This window comes from Passer domesticus, chromosome 2, assembly GCF_036417665.1.
Source record: "Passer domesticus isolate bPasDom1 chromosome 2, bPasDom1.hap1, whole genome shotgun sequence".
NCBI lineage: Eukaryota > Metazoa > Chordata > Aves > Passeriformes > Passeridae > Passer > Passer domesticus.
Genome location: NC_087475.1, coordinates 44,836,783 through 44,859,731, shown reverse-complemented (window position 1 = coordinate 44,859,731; position 22,949 = coordinate 44,836,783). Strand labels below are relative to the sequence as shown.

General features: G+C 35.9%; 1 long non-coding RNA gene across 1 annotated transcript in view; it reads left to right on the top strand.

Moving 5' to 3' along the window:
* LOC135295361 (uncharacterized) overlaps nucleotides 1-22,949 on the top strand; it is a 178,669-nt gene that overhangs the window by 140,633 nt on the left and 15,087 nt on the right. The window lies entirely within an intron of this gene.

The window sequence follows — 22,949 nt, the reverse complement described above, 5'->3', positions numbered from 1 at the left end:
CCTGTTCCAGTGCCCAGCTATCCCCTGACTGAAGAACCTCTTTCTAATAGCCAACCTAAACCTCCTGTGACACAACTTTAGGCCATTTCCTTGGGTCCTGTCACTAGTCACCAGAGAATGAGCAATCAGTGCCTGCCTCTCCACTTCCACACATGAAGTGTAGACTGCAGTGACATCCCCTCTCGGTCTCCTCCAGGATGAAAAAGCCAAATTACCTCAATCACTCCTTATAAGGTTTCTCCTCCAGACCGTTCACTGTCTTCAAAGCCCTCCTTTGGACTCTCTTTAATAGCTTTTTATCTTTTTCTATATTGTGGTTCCCAAACCTGCACACAGCACCCAAGGTGAGGCCACACCAGCACACAGTAGAACAGGACAATCACCTCCAAAGCCTTGCTGGCAATGCTGTGCCTGATGGATCCCAGGACACACTTGGCTCTCCTGGCTGACTAATATTCCATTTGCCATTGACCAGCACCCCCAGGTCTTTTATTGCAGTGTCCTCTCCAGTGTCTAATTCCCCACATCTGTATGACTTTTAAATATTCCCTGGAATGCTGACTCAACCACTTCTCCAGGAAGCCTGTTCTTATGAAGAAATTTTTCCTAATATCCAATCTAAGTCTCCCCTGACACAACTTGAGACCACTTCCTCTCTCCCTTTCACTTTTTACTTGGGAAAAGAAACTCGTACTCACCTTGATACCACCTCCTTTCAGGTAACAGTAGACAATTGTAAGGTCTCTCTGCCCTTATCTCCCAGCCAAATACTGCCCTTCCATCAGTCACTCTTCATAAGGCTTGTGCTCTGGACCCCCTCTACAGTTTTGGTGCCTTTCTCTGGACTCACTTGATCACTTCAATGTCTTTCCTGGGGTGAGGAGCCCAAAATTGAGCACTGGATTCAAGGCGTGGCCTCACCAGTGCCCTACACCCATCCAAGCCATGAGCAGCCCATTTCTCCAAGAGAATATTGTGGAAATCAGTGTGAAAGATTTTATTAAAGTGCAGGATCCTGGCACCAGATCTGCTTATCGAGTTACATATCAACTCCTATCAGCTTCAGAATAGATCTTCAGAATCACATCATAACAAATTAAACTAGTTTCAATAGAGTGCTGGACTGCTAGAAAAAAAGCTTCTGATATTCCCACCAAAACTGACACGTTTTAACACAGTTCTGACATTGATAGGTAAGAATTTCATTCATATGTGAAAATATTTCCCTTCAGTTTTATAAAAAAGCCTCTTTACTTATTGTCATATTGAATGAAAAATTCTCCAGAAAGTAAATAATACCACCCTTTGATTTCCATTTCCTTTGCTTTTCTAAAAGGAAAATATTAACTCAGATCCTTAGTGAAGGATTAATCTCACCAAACAAATATAAATTGGCAGGGTGGATTAATCTCACCTAACAGTTATCCACAAAACAGAATCTTTATCTGAAATAGTCATGTAAAACACTCATATAATCAATAGACAGAACAGGCACTTAGAAGGTCTCATTCAGCTGACCTATTTTAGATACTTATATTTGAACAAATATCTATTTCTCTCAGTGACTAAGAAAGGAGCTTAGAATGACTAGCTCCAATGTCAGGCAAACATACTTCTAACAAACTGCAGAATCTAATGGACTAGGATCAAATTAGGACTTGACTTATTCCCACTGAAGTATAAAATTGGATTTTAAGATTCCTTTAGAGACAGAGCACATTAGTGTTACAAAACACATTAACTTTTTCCCAGATGTCATTATCACACTTCTTCCTAACAGCTTTGGGCTACATCTAGATTAATCCTGACCTGTCATCATGTATTTGGGTTTTGCATATGATTGAGGCCAATTTTATACATAAACTGAGGGTTTAGACATTCTAATTTAACAAGAAAATTTCACCTGGAATTCAGGTCCAGAGGCATACAACTAAATGTTAGAGATCTACAGTTCAGAAGTTCAACTCCAGACTATGTGTATGTACATTTGCAATAATGTGTGAGCAGAGGATGCAAATCCATTGCCTAATTGATTTGGAACTGGTGCAGCTACTGCCATTTGAGGTACCTGAGAACATCCAAAGTGTTCAGCTGGACCTAGCAGTTGTGTTACAAGTCACACATGACCCTGACCTTGTGAGGCAGACCTAAAACCAGCTGTGATTAGATGATAATTACTTAGATCACATGCCTATGCTCAGGCAACAAAACAAACCTCCTACACAATGCATTTACTGGTGTCTTTAAAGAGCTCTTTTGCTGAGCCAGATACTGACAAACTGAATGGAAAAGGGCTGTCTTAACATTTTTTGGTTTTGTTGTTTTTTTCTTCTGAAAGATTGAGGACTGGAAAATGTATTAGTGCTTTGTAATCACATTAATAAAATCGCCTAATTAATTATTTCTAGCAGAAAAATTGACTAAACCTAACAAAAAAAAAATTAAACCCCAGGAATAGTGTACTTTGAGCAGCTACCTTGGAAAGTGGTGCAACAGGTTAGTACAAAGTAGTTGTACAGAGAAAAGACAATGTGAGAAAAGAAAAACAAGTTGTCCCATAGAAACTGTCCTGGTAAACACAACATGCATGTGCTGAATTTCTGTTTTTCTTTTAAGAGACAACTGTGCCTTTATTTGGGGAAATAATATTGCATAATGATTCTTCAATTTAGTGCATATTGGTCTTTAAGAGTGTCACACACAGACGCAGAAAATTTATGTTATGTTGGAATGAAGTTGCTTGAAAACCAAACAAGCACTAGTCTAAGTTATTACATAAGTGTCATCAAGAGGGAAAACACAACATATTGCAATTAAATAGACCATTTCTGGACAAAGATAAGTGTTTGGTTTTACTACATGTATGGTTTAAAAGAAAAGACGAGCAATTTCTTTTTTTAGATTTAAATTGAAGATAATTAAAATTATAGAGTCATAAAGTCATAGAATGTTTTGAATTGGATGGGACCTTAAAGATCACCTAGTTGCAGCTCCCTTGCCAGAGGACAGAGATGGTTTTCACTTGACCAGGTTGCTCAAAGTCCCATCCAACCTTACCTTGAGTACTCCCAGGGTATCCACAGCTTCTCTGGGCAACCTGTTCCACTGTCCCCACTGTAAATGCTTTCTTCCTAAAATCCAATCTAAACCCACTCTCTTTCAGTTTCCATCCATTCCCCCTTATCCTATCACTACAAGTCCCTGTAGAAAGTCTCTCTCCACCTTTCTTGTAACACCCTATAAGTACTGGAAGGCTGCTATAATATCTCCGTGCAGCTTTCTCTTCTGCAGGCTGAAGAACCCCAATTCTCAGCTGTCTTCAGAAGAGAGGTGTTAGGTGTTTCAGCCCTCTGATTGTCTTCATGACCCTCTTTTGCTATGCTGGAGACCCCAGCCCTGACCCAGGTGGGGTCTTAAAAGAGTAGAGTAGAGGAAAACAATCACCTCCCTCAACTTGCTGGCCATGGTCCTTTTGATGCAGCCCAGAACACAGCTGGCTTTCCGGGCTGTAGGTGCACATTGCTCAAGGCTGTCAAGATCCCTCTGAATAGCATTCCTTCCTTCCAGCATGTTGAGGTTGTTACTTTGTGTGGTTCCACTTTCTGTATATCAAAACTTTGAGGTATTTGTACTTAAATTTATTAATTTATGTCTGCATATCCAGTGAGGAAAAATTTGCCTTTAGAGTTTGACCCTGTAACAAGTCAGTAACAAGTCAGTAAGAGAAGAATAACTCTTCTCTCTAAGCCACAGCTGAAAGTCTTTTAAATTGCATATGTGTAATAGACAAACATACAGATAGGGGTAGTATCTTCAGGCCTCTGAAGTCAGATGGCATATAGAATCATAAAATTAAAAATAATTTAAATTGGAAAGTACCTTGAAGATCATCAAGTCTAACAATTAACCAAACATTGTCAAGTCTGCCCTTAAACCAATGTCACTAAACCCGTATCATGTATGTAAGCTTGTACTTCCCAATGGAACTGCTTTTCCTTTTCATGAAGGCTGAGTCATTTCCTGAACAAACCACTGCATATGGAAGTGAGAAAGCTGCATTATCTCCAGACTACTGCATGGAATAGAAAATAACCCTTACTCTTTTATTTCATTTTAATGACCTTTGAAGTGGTAGTGGCGGTCAGAAAATATATTAGCATTGCTTTTTACATTTAGCACCAACTGTCCCTGAACTTTGTTTGGATAAAGAGAAGTTCTTTGCATAAATTGCACACAGAAAAGAAGAATAACTACAGCAGAATAAAAACACAGAAAGAACCTAACCTGTATTAAGAACAAAGAAACATATAAACACAAAACAAAAGGTACAAACAAAGGAAATATTTCTGCTTCCTTGACTTCCAACATATTCTTAGGAAGAAAACTGTTTGATTATTCTGTGATGTTGAGGTATGAATTTTTAATTTGTTTTTCTTTTTGTTCCAAAGGCTAAGATACATAACACAGTTGGAAAAGGTGGGGATACTTGTCACATTGCATAACCATATTATGATACCTATTGAAATCAACAAGGGATGGATTTTTAATGACATCTTTTTAATGAATTCAGGACAACATAGTCTCCATTAAAAGTCCATCCAGAACTTCAAGAATGATGAAGTCTGTGAGAATTTAACTTTTTCAGAAGAATATGTCCCTGATTCCCTTAGGCTGATGCATCCATCATGAATGTCTCTAGATCTATGCTGAGCCACATTAAATCACTTTCCTGGATACAGAAGTACATCCACATGAATCAGCCTGTTGATCAGGCCCTGTGTTCTGGCAAAGATCATCAGATTGATGCACAGATAGTCTTGAAGTCCTATTTAACAAGTTCAAATAGACTGTAAAGGGGAGTTAAATGCTTTATAGGTTTCTGATGGCTTTTCACAGAAGGAATTACACCTTAAGTGAATGTACAGGCTGCCCATACATTTTATATAGTGTCAGGAATTCATAAGCTCCTTTTGTTCAGAGATTTTTAAAAATAAGTTTTACACTGTAGCTTTCTCAAGGAAATTGTTTTGTGTCTCAAATACTGAATACTTATAAACAATTTTATACATGGATTTTATTTTTTTACAACAGCAATTACCAATTTACCACAGTCAGAGAGTCATATAATAATGATATTTTTTTCACAGTGTCAAACCCTTATTATTCCAATACAAAGAATAGGACAAAGTTACTTGTGGTATGTGGGATTTTTTCCCCTAGAAACTAAGAGGTGCATATATCACTTGTCTGTGATTTCTCTCTGCCTTCACTTATGCTGTTATTTAATCAAATTCTTCATTGTAAGTTAATTCCAATTAAGATATAACCTAATCACACAGGTAGTAAGAAATACTGAAAAGCTTAGACATGCATGGAGTACCTCAGATTTCTTTGTCAATGCACATTACTTAGGGCTGCATGTTCAATAGATGTAGTGGTTAGATATGTTTTTGTAAGCTTCTACTTGTATAAGAATTTTTCTTTGGTGAAATGCTAATTTTGATAGCCCTGATCCTCAATCCTGTTATTCTACATACTTAGCATATATTATATTAGAGGAGACAAATGAGGGTCTAAATTTACTTTTATCTGCTCATGCCCTACTCTCACTAAAACCTACATTTATGGCAGATTTATTTCATTTATGGAAACAAGTCTCATTAGAAAATTACTCAAATGTTTAAATTCTGACAGAGTATTGATTCACAAGCCAATACAAATCCATGAGCCATTGTAAAAGAAACAATTGTGACAGCATTTTTATAAATAACGAAGTTTATGAAATACAGACAAAATGTAGGAAATTTAGGTTGTATCTAATATTTCTGTTATGAATTATAGAAATCTTTTTTGGGTTGAATTTATAGGAGGGGGTTTTTTTATTATTTTTTCCCAGTCTTTGTACATCAATGGGTTTTACAAGAAAAAAAAAAATCACTTTTAATTGTTTAGATAAGATTATCTTCATTAATGAAATAATGTGTGCTGCCACAAATTTTCAAGTGGTAGAAGAAACCTTAGCCCATGTTTCTGAAGCTGTTATTAGAAATGCACTTTCATTTCAAAGGCCAAAGCAGTGATGAGCAGAGAAATGAAAAAGATGAAGTCCATGTCTTGAATAGAAGGAAGAATAAAGGAAAGAAATGAATAGGGAAGGAAGGAAGGAAGGAAGGAAGGAAGGAAGGAAGGAAGGAAGGAAGGAAGGAAGGAAGGAAGGAAGGAAGGAAGGAAGGAAGGAAGGAAGGAAGGAAGGAAGGAAGGAAGGAAGGAAGGAAGGAAGGAAGGAAGGAAGGAAGGAAGGAAGGAAGGAAGGAAGGAAGGAAGGAAGGAAGGAAGGAGGGAAGGAGGGAAGGAGGGAAGGAGGGAAGGAGGGAAGGAAGGAAGGAAGGAAGCCAATGCATAGTTGTTTAACTGTTTGCAGTATTAGCTCTCCAAAATCATTAATAGACTATTTGATGGTAATACTTTTAGACTGAAACAAGCACAAGAGTATGACAGGTGACATCCCTAGTTTTCAGTTAATAAGGTTGCTAGCCACAGATAATCTTTTATTCACCACTGATAGAACCGTGATAGGAAGGAAACATATGTGCTGCCTTCTCTGACATACTTCTAGCATGAAGAGACTCAATGGAATTGAGTCCAGAAGAAAAATACAAAATGTTTAGTAGTCCTGAGAATTTAACGGAAAAGGTAGCTCATGGGGTTTGTTGCTGTTGTGGTTTTTGTGGGGTTTTTTGTGGTTTGTTTTTGGGATTTTTTTGTTTATTTTGGGTTTCTTTATATGATAATTTTAAAGCTTAAAGTATTTTCTGTGTGGATGATAGAATATAATAACATATTGAACTATAGAATATTTCACCTGGATGTCAAACACAATTTTGTAATAAGAGCAGTATTAATTGCTTATGTAGGCCTCAAAATCTCCTTTGCTGATTTTAGGTTTTTTTCTAAGAATTATCCTTTGCATCAGTATCCAGTGCTTAGGATATGTTAGATCTCTAGTTGATCTAGCAAAAAGTAGGACTGTGTAAATTTTCATGGTCTCTGTTTTTCTACCATGATATTCATTGATTAAGTGACAATGATGCTAGTATTTTCTATTAGTCAAGGTTTATCTGTTAATCATAGAATCGAAGAATCATGTTTTACATGAGATAAGCCCTTTTCATAGCATTTCCTGTCTTAATCTCACAGAATGCCTTGCCCTGCACATTTTCTCATCAGTTAGCACAGCCACTCTGACACTTTCCAATACCCTGGACCCTCCTTATTAGTTACATAGTCCTGGTTGGATTGTAGTTCCTTGGCAGCCCATGTCTGAAGATGTGACTGAGGATAGATCCCCACATGACTGAGGATGTTAATTTCTTGTGTTTGTCTTCATCACATTGATTGTCACTTTTGTATCTGTATGTTTTGTTTATGGCTTTCCCCTTTTCCACAGTATCCATTTGGAAAGGTACCCATCACTTAATCTTACTGAAATAATTGTTCCCTAATTCTGTACATAATTCTATTACAGTGAGCAGGCCTGGGTCTTGTTGGTGCCTGTTACTGTCTCTAATCCTGGTCAGTGAGGTTTGTGTCCATATATATTCTCATTTACATCTTCCTCTTTTTCTCTATTCCCTTTTTGCATTTAAACTGCCCTTGATCACAAATCTTTAGTGGAATATTCACTCTCTCTTCCAAAATACCTTTCAAAATACCACAGTAACTGGGCTGCTATTACTAAATTTATTATATGCCAGTCCCACTTTGCTCAAATTAACAAAAAATTCTTGACTTCATATATATTAGGTCTTTTCCACTTCTTGTCTACAAGGTTTTGAGTGTAAGTGTTAGCATACAAGGGACCATAGTATAGATGAGTTGTGCCTTTCTTCCTTTCTCTGTCCATTATAAAGTTCTTTATATTTATCTTGAATCTAAATAGGTACTATAAAAAGATTTGGGGTTTTTTTTCATGCCTTACAGAAGGTTTTTCCAGATATAATTTTTATTTAGGTTAATTTAACTTTCTAACTATTAATTACAACAAATGCAAATGATACAGGGAGATCTAATCTACCCAAACTCTATGAATTAAAATTGCTCTGGAAAGGGATGCTTTTCTTTTTTGAGCAACACTCTGATTCATAGTTTTTAAAAGAAGTGTCAAGCAAGCTTTCATGCTTAAGTTATGGAAAGAAAAGCAATAAAGCACTAGTCTGTTTTTTGAAAGACATATTTAGAAGCTTTGGAAAGATTGTTCCCAAATGAAACCTAATATTTAAGCAGATATTTGACACTGATATTTGTGCTAATCATCTTATTTTCAGCCTGGGTGCTGATTATATAAAATTTTAAAAATAATAATCTTTGGAAAAAAGAATAAGGTAGGTCAAAGGTAAAGCTTCTATTAAATATTTTCTGCTCGCTTGATAATCTTGGTGTTATGACCTTGCTAAGCAAAAAGATGAATAGCTGAATATAGTGAGTAGTAGATGACAGGGCAATGCAATCGTGGATCAATCAGTGGTACCAATCATGGAGCAATTTGGCTGATCACCTTCCTGGAATCTTGTTATAGACCCACACAATCACATACTGTCACGCCATCCTGAAACACACAGAAGCTGGGGACTGAAGGCATTGATGCTGAGCCCTGCCCAGAGCCTGATTCAGAGACAGGGGGGAGTGAGTGTCACATGTCCCCAGGCTGGCCTGGTCTGACTCTTTGGTGTGGTCACTGGAGTAGGTGTCAGGTACCTGTATCAGCTGCCAATGCATGTGTGTTCCTGTAAGAATGTCTGTGTAATTGAAACACTTTTCCTTATCCAGCCTGTTCCACTTCATATATTCATCTTAGCAATGTCCTTTCCCCACAATGACAGACAGTTAATAAATTGAAATAATTTGTCTTCACACATCTTGACATATTTGAGGTGGTAAGTGAGAATTTTAGCCTATCTCATATATATTTCTTAATTACAGATAAAAAATAAATTGTACTACTTGATATTTATAAACAGAGATAGTAGCACTAATAAAAGTGGCCAGGTACAGAAAACCTTTATAAGTAAAAAACAAATGATCCACACATCCGCAGTGGTGTCAATAAATTAAGACAGTTTTTTGATATAAACTGAAAACAACAGTAGAAAAAAGTATACTGTGATTCAAAAGGTAAATAAATAGCATTATTCTAATCAATAGCTGCTTCTTAATTAAGGGAAGATCTGTGGGATACCATGTGGTTTTTTTCTGGCTTTCTGTAAAGTTTAGATTAGTAAACTAAACAAATCTATTCTCTTGTACTGACACTAATCTGTCACACAATACTATTGAATTCTCTCGGTCTCCTTACTGCAACCACTACAAATTGTATATTGGAAATGGCTACTGATTGGTGCTTCCTGAAATATGTCCAGGGAAAGTGCTTGCCATTTTGGGATGAAAGCACACCAGCAACTGTTCCAGTAAATAATCAGGATAATAGATAGTTTAGTCTGGGTGCTGGGGGTCTGGCTCTATTTGTTTCTTTCTTAGTTACATGAAGCTCAAGGGCCAGAGCCTACCATCCGTACCACATGTTTGGCTGTCCTTTCCATGTGCAGAATGGACCTGCTCACCTCTGCCTCCGCTCCAGTAGAATTAGAGTGACCAAGCCTCTATTACAAGGCTGGAGTCCATTATTGAGCCTTAAAAATATATTTATACAGCTACTAATATAGTTGTATTTAAAAAAGTAAATTTGGCAGATAGTTCCTGTGTTTTCAAACATGCAATTTCCATTGGTTTCAGATTTTTTGAAGTTTCTGAGAAGCAAAAAATCTATTCCACTATATATTTTTAATGCCTTGCACAAATATGATTTATTGGTTGAGGATGAATGCAGTATTTACTTGTAGTGATATCTCAATGACCAGTGGCTTTACCACTGCTAGCATTGTATGGAATGGAATCTGTTTGAGTATAATAGCAGAAAAATCTGGAAAAGTTACTAACTTTTTAGTTACTAACTGTTTAGATAAAATCTAGAAAGGTTTTGTATATTCAAGGGAATGCTTAAAGCCCACAGATTATGTTCATTCAAAGGAAACATATGTTGTATAAAGTTTGTGAACAAAGCACTTTATTCTTTGAATTCTTATTGAAATTCACATAGTATATTTGGATTAATTACAGTCCAGCACCCCAAAATTTTACACTGTGTGAATTACAAATAGCCTTTTTAAAGCAGGGTTCTATTTAAATAACTTTTTGATTTTTTTTCTGAAAACTGTGAAGATGACAAACTGATTTACCTGAACTTTTATTTTTTTGTCAAAAAATTGAACTAACCATGACAATATAATTTAATTTCCATGTGATATTAATAGCTGTTGATTATGTTGAATTTTATTTTGAACCAAAAGTCACTTTGTCTTTAAATGAAAGCAATAATTAATTGATGTTTATCAAACACACTCTACTGAGTAAGTGGTTAAAATTCTTCAGATCTCAAATCAATAAACATACTTACTAACTATATGCTTTAAGCACATGATTTACCTCTCTAGTGAACCAATTTATGTATTGGAAGAGGATTTTGTGTTCAAGTGATTTGTTTTCTTCTTGGCTTCAAACAAAGGTAAAAAGACTAATCCCATCAAAGATGTTTTTTTTCATCGTTCAATTGTTACTTGCATTAAATTTCAGAAGACAGTAACTTTTAGCATCTTCACTCTTTTCTCTTGTGTAAATGAAATGCATATGATCATTTGAAAGTTTCCTTTAATCTCCAATTTAAATTTAATTCTTTTACTTGCTTTCATTAAAATGGAGAGGGGAAATTAATTAAAATTAAATCTTTATTAAGCTGCATGAATGAGACATTAGCACATTGGTTGTGTTTTTCAGACTTTCCACCACCTGTTTTACTACAGTTTTTGATGCAAATTTCTAGAGAAAGGTACAATTTTAAAAGAGTGTGTTGTCTTCTACTAATAACAAGATTTTAAAAAAAGATATGAAGCAACACCACAATAAGCATGTAGAGCATATAATCAGTTTAAAATGTCCCACTTGCATATCAGAGTATATTATGGAAATAGTGTGGTAAAATAATACAGAAGATATATTTTTTCTTTACAGTTGGGGAAATTTCTAAGGATTCTTATGCTTAGATTAATAAAATCTGTCTCCTTATGAATTAGACAATAGGCAATCCACTTACATTCCACTGCCTGGTCTGAAACATCTGAAAGATTGTTTTACTTTTATGTATCAACAAATTATTTCACTATTTTAAAATTTATCTTATTCTGCTGTTTAGAAATTCATAGCAAGTAGATTTTTAAATTACATTATCTCCAAAAATAAAAACCTGATATTACAATTTTTATGAAATTTGAGAGTAGCTTTACTGTGGAAGATAAATCAGTAAGAGGAAAAAGAACAAATCCAGGCACATATAGCGGATAATAGGTTTTCCATTATTTGAATTATTCTTAAGCATGAATAGATTATCCAAATTACTGTGCAGCTCTATGAAAGCTGTTTGCTGTTAGTATAAACATACATGTCACAAAGAGTGATGATGGCATATTTTACAATCAGAATTTACAGAATATAGCTGTCAATACTATATCTAAGCTTCTTTTCAAAGGAACTGGTGTTTAAAATTTTAATCTGAACTTCTAGTTCATGGAGAAATGGAAGTGGTATTGTAAGGCTATATCAAAGAAATGCTGATTAGAAGTGCAGATAGTCTGCAAAAATGCACAATATAGTTCACAAAATCTTTATTTTATCAAGATCAAAGCTCATCACTATTCAGTTTTCTACACCTGGGCACCATTCTTAATCTAGCTTTTTTGCTTTACATTTTGTTCAGCCTTTATTGAAGAAAAAAATAGTCATCACCTACTGGTGTTCATTCTTGTATAACCAAGAAGCCTTGATTCTTAGGTCTGTTTTTAATTTGTTAGATTCAAAGGTAAGTACTGTTTCCTCTGCAATATGTGTAGGGTTATTGTTCCTGTGAGGCAACAAAAGTGACTAAGTTATTTCATCACCTGTCCTTAACTTTCTTATTTTTCAAACCTATTCTTTGTTGGACTTCTCTTTACCCATACAAATTGGAAAGCAGTGGCTTATTGTCCTTCAAAGCTACTATAAGTACTCCTTTATAAAGCTTCTAAAGAGCTGTAGGTTAGTTTCTACGTAATACTTTTAAATAATAAATATAAAGCAATATTTTTTTATTAGTTTTGAATTTTCACTTAACTGGTTTGGTTTTTTTTTTCTGTGACAGGAGAACTGAAACTCTGAAACATTTTTTTCATTGAATGGAAATATTGCTCAGTTACCAAATAAGATAAGGAAATTTATCTAATATATTTTTAAATTATCTAATATTTCCTTTCCTATTTAGGAGGATTTTTCTGAACTCTCTATTTACAATATAGCTTAACTAATTATCTTCAGAAAAAAAATCACAAAATATCCTCAGTTCAGGAATGTAATAGCATTGCTTATATTCAGTCAAAGAGTCCAGTAGCTCTTTGACCACTAAAACCATATTTATCATTCCATGCTTCATTAGTCTCATGAGAAGTTGCCAAAGAGAAAAGCACTGGTTTTTATTGCCTAAATAGTTTCTTTTTAGAAGAATGTGAACACAACCTGGAGTCTTTGTAGATAATTGTCCAAAAGTATCTGTTAAATGGTCATTATTAACCTACTTGGCAAATAATGTAAGGATGTCTTAGAAAATTCTGAGAATGGAATAGATAACAGAATGCTGTTCCCATAGAGACCTATGAGGCATACAGTCCTTGAAAATCGCTTGAAGTTCTTACCACATCAAAACAAATAGGAAATAGTTACAAATAAAACCAAGGGCAATCAGAGGTAGCAAATGACTTTGACAAGTGTCATGGTTTGACCCTGGCACAATGCCTTGGCCCCCATGAAAGGTATATTTCCAAAATGGTTACTGTGAGATGTGACCCGGAAACAGAACAAAGCAGGCTCCCACTTGGGAATGGAGGGAAAAACACAACACTTTATTAATTACAATATCTTAAAAAGAACACACACAAAGCTAAGAATGAAAACCCTCCAAATACATTCCTCCTCCCCGCTCTCTTTTCTCCATTGAATGAAATAACATCATAGATTTCCACCCAGTCACCATCTCTCAGGTAATCAACTTTCAGTCCATCATCACCCCTCAAATAATCAACCCTCAAATCCATCAGGGAGAGAGGAGTCCCCCCTTGCACCATAGGCTTCCCCTGGAAACACAATTGAAACCTCTTGTGTTTCTGTGTCACTCGTGGCACCGCCCGGAGAACATCGGCCCTCGTGACTTCTCCCCCCCATGTCCAGTGCTCTCATCAGTGCACATGGGCCAGGAGTGCCTTTAGGGTTCCCCATTTAAGGATGCTCCACCCAGTTCCAAAAGCAGCAGTCTCTCAACTTTGGGACCCCAGTGGCCCCCAAATTTACCCCCTGGGGCCGAGGGGCCTCATGAACAGAGATCTTCCTCTCCACGGAGACAGAGGGCGTCCCACACCCTCCTCAGCCGTCTCTGTTCATGCCACTGCTTCACTCTTGACTCCAAGGCATTGCCTTCCCCTAAGTACAGTCTCTGGGTCACAGGAAAAACATGGATCTGTCCATGGCTATAAAAGAAAGAGTCCAGCTCAAGGCCACTGCATCATCTCTTCCCACCTAGGATTCTTCTCACCTCTTCCAACTTTCCTCAAACTTGCCCATTTCGTCATGCTTCATATCTCTCTCCTCATTCTGATTCAGGAGGATAAGTATTTGTAAGGTTTCCATTATCCTACAAAGGGGTGAAAATCTTCGCCTCTGTCTGCCCAGAACTCCCACAGCTGCCGGGCACCTTCTCTCGCGGCATCCCCCGCTTCTGGCCGGCTGTGCTGCCAGCACAGTCTCTATCACTCTCTCCGGGGGGGCTGCCCAAACATTCCAGGTCTCCTCCACTCCTGCCTCTTGCAGGGGCTCCGGCCTCGCTCCCCACAGGCTGCATGGCCTTCCTCCTCCACCCAGACGCAGCTGGGCAGGGGAGAGGAGGTCAGACTCCACTCACCACCGCCGGATTCCAAAGAGGAAGTTCTCTGGGAATGCTCTGCTTTTAACACCTGTGTGTTCTCAGAGGCATATCCAAATCCTCAGTGGCCACCCACAGGTGCCAATTTCAGATCTGGCCACTGATTGGTTTGACCATGACTTTTCCAGAAACTCACTTCCGGGCCAAACCATGACAATAAGAAAAAAAGTAAATAAGCTAGGATCCATCATCTTGGAAAACAGCAACCAGCAGACAATATGCTAGTGGTCTAAACTCACAGATGGACAGCAAAGGCAAATAGGGCATTCCTATTTACTGTTTCCCATTATCTTAAACAAATAAGAAAATTAAAAACCAAATAAAACCTCTACAAAAACATTCATACTAAATCATAAAGTAAAGAGTTTAAAACAACTTTTTTACACACATATATATAAAAGAAGGTTCCTGTAAGAATTGCACTGGCAAGTAACTGTAGAAGCATTCAAAAATAAAGTGTGCAAATTTAAAACTCTTTGCTTTAGGCTACAGTCCATGTAAACACTATAGTCAGCAAGATTTTAATGACTAGAAGCTTTGAGAATACTTTGACCAGAAACTTACGTGTCTCCTTTTTCTTACATTTATGTTGTAAGACACTGTACATCAAAGATAAAAATAGAATCCTGGTCCACATGGAGCATTTATTTAACCCTAATGTGATTGTTCTTGTGTTTTTAACTATTAACTAACCCAATATTAAGCCTGCTATGTATAGGTCTTGTGCTGTTCTACTACAATTAGTTTTACTGTATGACAAATAGTACCGATAAAACCTCTTTTTAATCATCTCGCCATAATCATCTGCCCAAAAACTGCAATATATTTCAAACCTCAGTATATATTTTTTGTAATGTTATATTAATATGTGATGTGCAGTACCTGTTAAATATCTGGGGCCTTGCTTGGGGTGCTTTTACTAGGAGATGAAAATGATTAAATGAGTATTTGACTTTTCAATAAAGTTAATTGTGATATTAACAACAATAATATTTTTTTCCAATTTTAGTTTAAGCAAACACAATCAATTTTCTTGTAAATATTGTAAACAATTTTAAATTGTAAAAAATTTGTAAACAATCTAGCCTAGGCTTAGGTTTTTGAGCAAATGTTGAAATCATCTTCCTCCTGCCCCCATCTAATGTGTTCTACAATAGACAGCCTTCCTATTTGGTGCACAAGTTTTCATTATTTCCAGGAATTATAGCTGTAATAGAAAGAATACTTCAACATAATGGAATTTAATGACCTATTCTTTGAAAACTGTAACATCCACTCTAGAAAATTTTTTCTGAGTTAGTACTTGTTTTGGTCTTCTATATATTTAGTGGTTTTGAAACTGGTTTATATGATTACACAGAGAAATTGGTCTGCTCCACTTACTAGTCTCAAAGTAAATTGCCAACCATAGCTTGTGTTTAGATTGGTCATGGTAAGCCTCTTCAAAAGCCATAATATGCTGTATATCACTTCCCTCTTGATTTTCTTCAACCTTTATGGGATACCTTTGGAATCATAAGACAAGAGTATTTTGTCAGTGCAGTAGGTTTCTTTTCAGTTCAGGGTGTAGGACCTCATAAGCATAAGATATATCACAAATGTTGGGACTGAATATATGTTGTTGGTGAATCAAAGTTTATGTGGATGGAAGTGTTTAAAAGATTGAAAAAAAAATATCATTTTTAAATCTTGAAACCAAACTTTGCTGCATTCATTCATTAGCAACACGTGTTGTTCTATGGATCAGTTTATATACATTATAATTATAATTATAATTATAATGACGCTATACATACCATTATTCAGCAATCTTTTCCTAGGTTACATGTGAGTACACAATGCCATGAAGCTCATGTTCAACCATTTGTGCTGATGGCGGAAAGTCCTTTGTAGGTCCTCCTCAAGATGGAGCTGATCAGGTCTGAGTGGTCATCAATGACACAAGTTGAGGATGAAGCAGGCTGGTGGCCACTCTTCTGTCTCTTCTGATTTGCCTTTTTTGTGCATGATACTCTTTGCACTGCTCCTATGTTGGGCAACAGCTCACAGTAGAAAAAGGGAAAAAATTATTTAAGATTTGCCTTGAAATAAACTGTTGATTTTGTAGTAACAAAATCAGTGAATTTTGGTTAAGAACAGATATTATTTTACCCCTGTTCTGAAATCCAATTTTTAAAAATGACATTCAGGGTTTATTTCTGTAAAATATATAATTTTTTTTGTACAGTATTAAACTTAGCACTTACACCAAAATTGTTGAACTTTAATTAGCTGTTCTTCTAATTTTATTTCCTAAAATATCTCAATGCTCTTAAAAAACCCAAAAAAGCTATTTGAAAGTTAAGGTAAAGAAATTAAGTTGTAATCAGAGATAGCCATGGAAAATCTATGTTTACTATTCCAGTAACACAGTGGCATTGACAGTCATCTACCTTCTTTATCTCTGTGGTTTATGTAGCAGAAGTGAGAGGAATGCAAAGACAGGTCATATTTCCAGTAAAGTCACACTCAATTTGTAGTATTAGTGAGATAAACAACTATTTATTAGAGTACATTCTGATGTGTACTTCAAGTGCTCTTCTAAGAGGCCTGATTTAACACTGTACATATATATGGGGCAGGGATTGTCAGATTCCAGAATAAATGGAGGAAAATTAAAAGGCAATTTGACTTCTTCAATGTAAGTTGACTCATTTTAAGAATTAGTTGCTGATTACGAAGTATTATCACTACCAGAAATATTTTCAAATTGATAGTCAAGAATAAAAATTTCTGTCCATTGCTTTATTTGATATTCAACTATGCTAATAAATAGCTTTATTTATGAGTACACCTTACATGAAATGCAGTTGATAATTTTATTAAAAGTAGTCCAATCAATAATTCTCCAAAGGGAAGAGGAAAAAGAAAAAGATTGTATCTCTGTACTATTTCTGTACAGAGAAATAGTACAGAGATACTGTACTATTTTCTCTGATTATCAGCAAATGGTTAGTCTGGCTTTTTTGTTCTACAGTGTGGGTGGGGTTTTTTTGGTTGTATGTTTTGTTGTTTGGCTGGGGAATTTGGGGGTTTTTGGTTATTTGGGGGATTTTGCCCAAATGTAGGTACTTTCAATGACATTCTAAATTAATATTTTAGCACTCAAATACCAAGTTGGTTGTTTTTTGTTTTTTTTGGTTTTTTTTTTTTTTTTTTGTTTTTTTTTTTTTGTTTTTTTTTTGTTTTTTTCCCCAGTGGTAGACCTTTGGGATGTTTTTTCAATAATTTAAAAGAATTTGTTGATATCTGAAAATTCTTAAAAATGTAGTCAATTTTATTTCATTTCCTAAACATGTTTCAAATCACACATGCATGCGGTGGACTATGGGGTATATTGTACAGAATTTTGAGTTTGATCAGTGAAGATTTCTAAATTTACACACCAGTTCATAATAATTGGTAGATCTTCAAGTTGAAGCCTCAAAAATGTTCCTTCAATACTGGCTGAGATGCTGTAGTGTGTAGCTGTCATAACTGCATAAGACATCTCTAAATAGGATGTGTTATGCAGTTGCCACCTCAGGCTGTGACCTTTAATTCTCATTTTGTAACTGCTTAAATTTGGTTTAGTTTAACTTCACTTTTTTTTTTTCTTTTTTTTTTTTTTCTTTTTTTTTTTAACTAGCAGCAGATCAACAGTACAGTGTTCCTGCTCTGAAATAACTCTTCAGAGAGGGGTTTAAAGGAGTATCTTTTACTGCAGTCTTCGTAACACTTGCTGTATCGGTACCTTTCTCTGATCTCACGTATTTCCCAAAGTCCTTTACAGATCTCAAGATGCACCCTCTGAGTTGAATGATTGATGAAAAAAAAAAAAAGAAGAAAGAAGGAAAAAGCAATGTGTGCGTGTGTGTGTGTTTAAATACCAGCTTTCAGTAAAGGTGTCCAAAGTCCTGCCAACAGACCAAGGGGTTGCAGACACCAATGAGCCAGAAATAACAGAGATATATTGTGCAATTATGTTGAGTACTTAAAAACTTGAATAAAATGATCAATAAGACTGCATGCTCAACTGAGAACTCACCAAGGTGATTGAAGTGTTTCCCAGTCTGGCATGTATACCTTTAGAATTGCAAGGTTTGGCTCTCATAAGTGCTAAAATTATTAGTCCTAGTAGAGAACTATAACATGTAAAAAAAATAAATATTCAAGATACTCAATCTGAACATAAATTGCAAATAATATCTTATGGATGTGCATAAAGCATACTCTAACTGTGCTTTTATATTAAAAAACAAACAGCAAATTATATTTTCTAGTTCTCCATAAATAAACATGTCGCACAAGATGAGTTACAAAAAATCTGAGAATTTTCTTCTATTAACAGACTACTTGCATCACCAGCACTTCAGCATTTATTAGGTTAGTAAAAACAGACTCTGAAAACCTTTGCAGATAGTTTTAATTTTTGTAGTGCTGCCTAAAAATCTAATAGTACATACCAAACTATATCTGTTTCCAATTACTGACACTTTAGACTGCTATCATATGACCTTTTATATTCCCAACACTTTTTGTGATGCCCAAATATATCAGCATCCTTCCAACTTTTTTTTTTTTTTAAATCAAACTCCATATGTAAGAATTGGGATCCAATCTATTCTATGTCCGAAATTAATTTTCATTCTTTAGAGCTTTACAGTGTTCTACCTCATTCCCTGGCTTTTACAGCTCTGTGTTGGTACTTCTTGTCTTCTTGATTGTAGTGATGATCTGCTTCTTCTCAGAACTGTTTGGATGAAGCAAAGCAGAAAGAAAGGAAACCAGATTTTCTTCTGTGAAGACTTTCTTGCTTTAGAAAAGTAAATCCATCTGCCACTTTTAAACAGTTGCTAATGTCTGAATATAAGCAAGTCACCCCCTGCAATGTGTTTTCTATCTCTCTTTTCCAGAGTTGGCAATTCTAACTCAATTTGTCAAACTATGGCTAGAAGCATGTATAAATGACATATTTTGCTGAAATTATGCAAATATATGAATATATCAGCTGAAAAAAAGTGATGACTCCTTTGATACCATATTCTGTGACATCAATGGCTAATTAATGAAAACTATACTGGCCAAAATTAGTTCAGATAGAAACCCTGTAAAACTTGGGGTTGATAGGTGTGAAAGGCAAAACTACAATAATTAATATACTTTTAGATAAATTATTCTGTCAGTTTAGTCAGAATTGGCCTTGTCTTGGTTGGAGTGCTGTATTTCCTGTGCCTGAAGCATGTGCCACTATGTTGTATATTGCTAAAGAAGTGATGAGGGTGAGCAGGTAACATGTTTCCTCTGCCCTTTCTGTGTTCAGTAACAAACAGCCTTTTTCATAGACCTGGATGAACTGCTAAAATGTTGTTCCATGACAAAGTGAAGAATTCATTCTACTTTAAACAGAACTTTTATAACTTTTATAACTTTAGTTAAAATATGCCATATTTCTATATATTTCCATTTTTATTCATCCCTGTCTTAACTTTGGTAAGTTCATTTACAGCGTGACATTTAGTAAGATTAAATGATTTGCTGAGTACCCTGAGTGAAGTCTTAACCTCAGAGTGCTGTCAGAAGGAAATAAAGAAGAGAGGGAGAGAGGACCTCACACTGAAGCAGGTCAGTTAGCAGGATTTATGACCCCAAGGGTCAAACCAACACTGAAGCAGTCTGTTCCCAAAGAGCTGCACCCTTTGCAAAAGACCAATGCTGGAGCAGTTCATGAAGAAGTGTGTCTCATGGAAGGGATCCCATAGAGTCAGTGAAAGAGAGCAAGGAGTTCTCCCTCTGAGGAGGAAGGAGCAGCAGAGACAATGTGTGATGGACTGAATCCAAAACCCCATTCTTAATTTCCCTGCACTGCTGAAGGATAGGAGGTAGAGAAAATTGGGAGTAAAGTTGAGCCTGGGAAGAATGGAAGCGGAAGATGTTTTAAGATTTGTTTTTTGCTCTCACTGTCCATGATTTATCTGATGTTATTGGTAATAAATTTAATTATTTTTCCTCAGGTTGTGTTGGTTTACCTGTGATGATAATTGCTGAGTAATATTTCCCTGCCCTTACCCTATCCATAAGCCTTTTGTTTTATTTCCTCTTCCTTCTCCTATTGAGGAAGAGAGTGATAGAGAAGCTTTGGTGGGCGGGCATCTGGTATCAGCCAGGGTCAACCCACCAAAGGATTTTTTAACTTACTCTCACATATGCCTTAGAGGTCATATAACCACTGCTCAAAAGGAAAGACAATGTTCTTGTTACATTGTGAAACTCCCTCTGTTTTGTTATATACATTCTATGTACTCTTCTCAGAAAAAGCAGACAGAAAGGGAAGCCTTTAAAGCAGACAGGATCAGATTTTCATTTTTCTGTCTATAAGTAGGCTTAACTGTGGATCTCCGGGGGAAAGTGTACTCAGTAATGAAACATTACAACAGAACACACAGGACTTTGACAGATTTTTCTTTATCTATTGACAAAGCAGAAGGCTTTACTAGCTTTCTCACAGGTTATAAATAATTTTTGAAAAATTTCCTGGGTTCATACAATACCTTGATTCTTCAAAACTTAGTTACTTATTTGAGACTGTGTTACAAGTTTTCCTTCCTTCCTTCCTTCCTTCCTTCCTTCCTTCCTTCCTTCCTTCCTTCCTTCCTTCCTTCCTTCCTTCCTTCCTTCCTTCCTTCCTTCCTTCCTTCCTTCCTTCCTTCCTTCCTTCCTTCCTTCCTTCCTTCCTTCCTTCCTTCCTTCCTTCCTTCCTTCCTTCCTTCCTTCCTTCCTTCCTTCCTTCCTCTCCTCTCCTCTCCTCTCCTCTCCTCTCCTCTCCTCTCCTCTCCTCTCCTCTCCTCTCCTCTCCTCTCCTCTCCTCTCCTCTCCTCTCCTCTCCTCTCCTCTCCTCTCCTCTCCTCTCCTCTCCTCTCCTCTCCTCTCCTCTCCTCTCCTCTCCTCTCCTCTCCTCTCCTCTCCTCTCCTCTCCTCTCCTCTCCTCTCCTCTCCTCTCCTCTCCTCTTTGTTTTTCCTCTTTTTTTTGTGTTCATCTGGCACTGAATCAAATGTTTTCTTGTGAAAAAGTACAATTTAGACAGTAATTTATATATCATATCAATTTATTCAAATCTGAAAAATTGGGGTAAAATAGACTTCAAAAGGGTCAGTACTAATGTACACACACTAATGTATTTTCATAGACTTGATATTCACTTTTTTATTGGTGGTGAAATCACATCAATATCTCAACAACAGCAATTTCAAAGATGTTTAACAATATCCTTTTTTTGTGCAGTTTGGACATGTGTTAATAAATTAATCTTAAAAATTATAAATCTAACTTAGCAAGAAGTACATTGTTTGGCTATGAGAGTTTCCTGAATGACAGAAGTGGCTGTTTCTGAAAGAATCAGTATGATGTTCTAAAAAGAGTTATTCTATTTTCAAATCTAGTAGAATGTGACAAAAGTGTTAATGTGTTCATGTTCCAGTTTCAAGACAGAATTTCCAAATTTCTCAGATAAATTATGTATTACATTTTTAGATAATTTTAAAAAAAATTTCTTTATCCCTAACTCCCCCAGAAACATGGGGGGGAAATGGCATTCCTGATATATGTTTTGTTTTGAGTATGTAACTGCATTTTTTCTATTAAAAAGATCATAAAATTTTGAAGATCAGATCCTCAGTCTGCATAAGCCAGCATGTTTTCAACAAGCACAGACATTTACATCAGCTGAAGGTGGATTCAGCACCTTTCCTGGCAACATAATTATCTGCTCCTACTTCACTGCTCCATGAAACATATACATAACATATACATAACATATACAATGGTTAAAGAATCAACATCTGACAAGTGCTGTTTTCAACTTCTGATCACTTTCAAGGTTATCTGCTAGAAAATATGCTGAAAAAAGTTATTTGTGTTTAAAAAAATGTACATGCAACTGGAAATAGTGACTGCTCTGCAATTATATTTTTCTTCTGCTATTACCTGGATGCAGTGTAGCTTTTTTCTTTGTATCTTTCAGATACACAAGGATTTTGTTCTTTTCTCATTTATAGGTAGTATACACTAAACCTATATCCCTTTTTTGAAACACCTATATGTTTCAGGGTTTGGGTGTGTCTTCTTTTATACACGTGCTTTTTAAAACCACAATACAAATTTACAGAACTAATTTTACCTTCTTTCTCTGGGAGTGAAGTAGTTCTTTTAAACTGTAGGAATAATACATGTAGTTTCATGCAATCAAAGTAAACTTGGACAATGTGTAAATTTCTGCTTACAAAGCAAACACGTTATAGTAAATAAATAAATTACTGATATTTCTCTGACAAGCCCTATTGCAGGTTGTAGAAAATTAGTGTAAGTAAGTAAATCAGCAAATTAAAACTGTATTACGACTGTCCTACATAGTGATTTATAGCATTGCAAATGAAAATGAAGGAACCCCTAACTTAATCTAATTATCTACTTTTAGAAAACCAAAAAGGAGTACTTTGCAATTATGAAGACAGTAGGAAAAAGGGAAGGCATTGTGTCCTTTGTGTTTTTATTTACCTGGTTTTATGAAAAAACACATCAAGGATTTTTAAAGTAAAAGTTGAGACATGAATGACCAGAAGGTCTGAACTGACTCCAACAACTTCCATGTATCCTCACTACACCTGTTTTCACTAGTCTGTTATCTGGTCACTGACTTTCTGAACTCTTTAATTCTTGTGTTACTATTTATATTGATGTGTTTTCCAATTTTGGAAGGAGTTTTATCATACTTAAGAATAAATTAGGCTGTTTTCTTGGAAGGACATTATTATTACCCCTGAT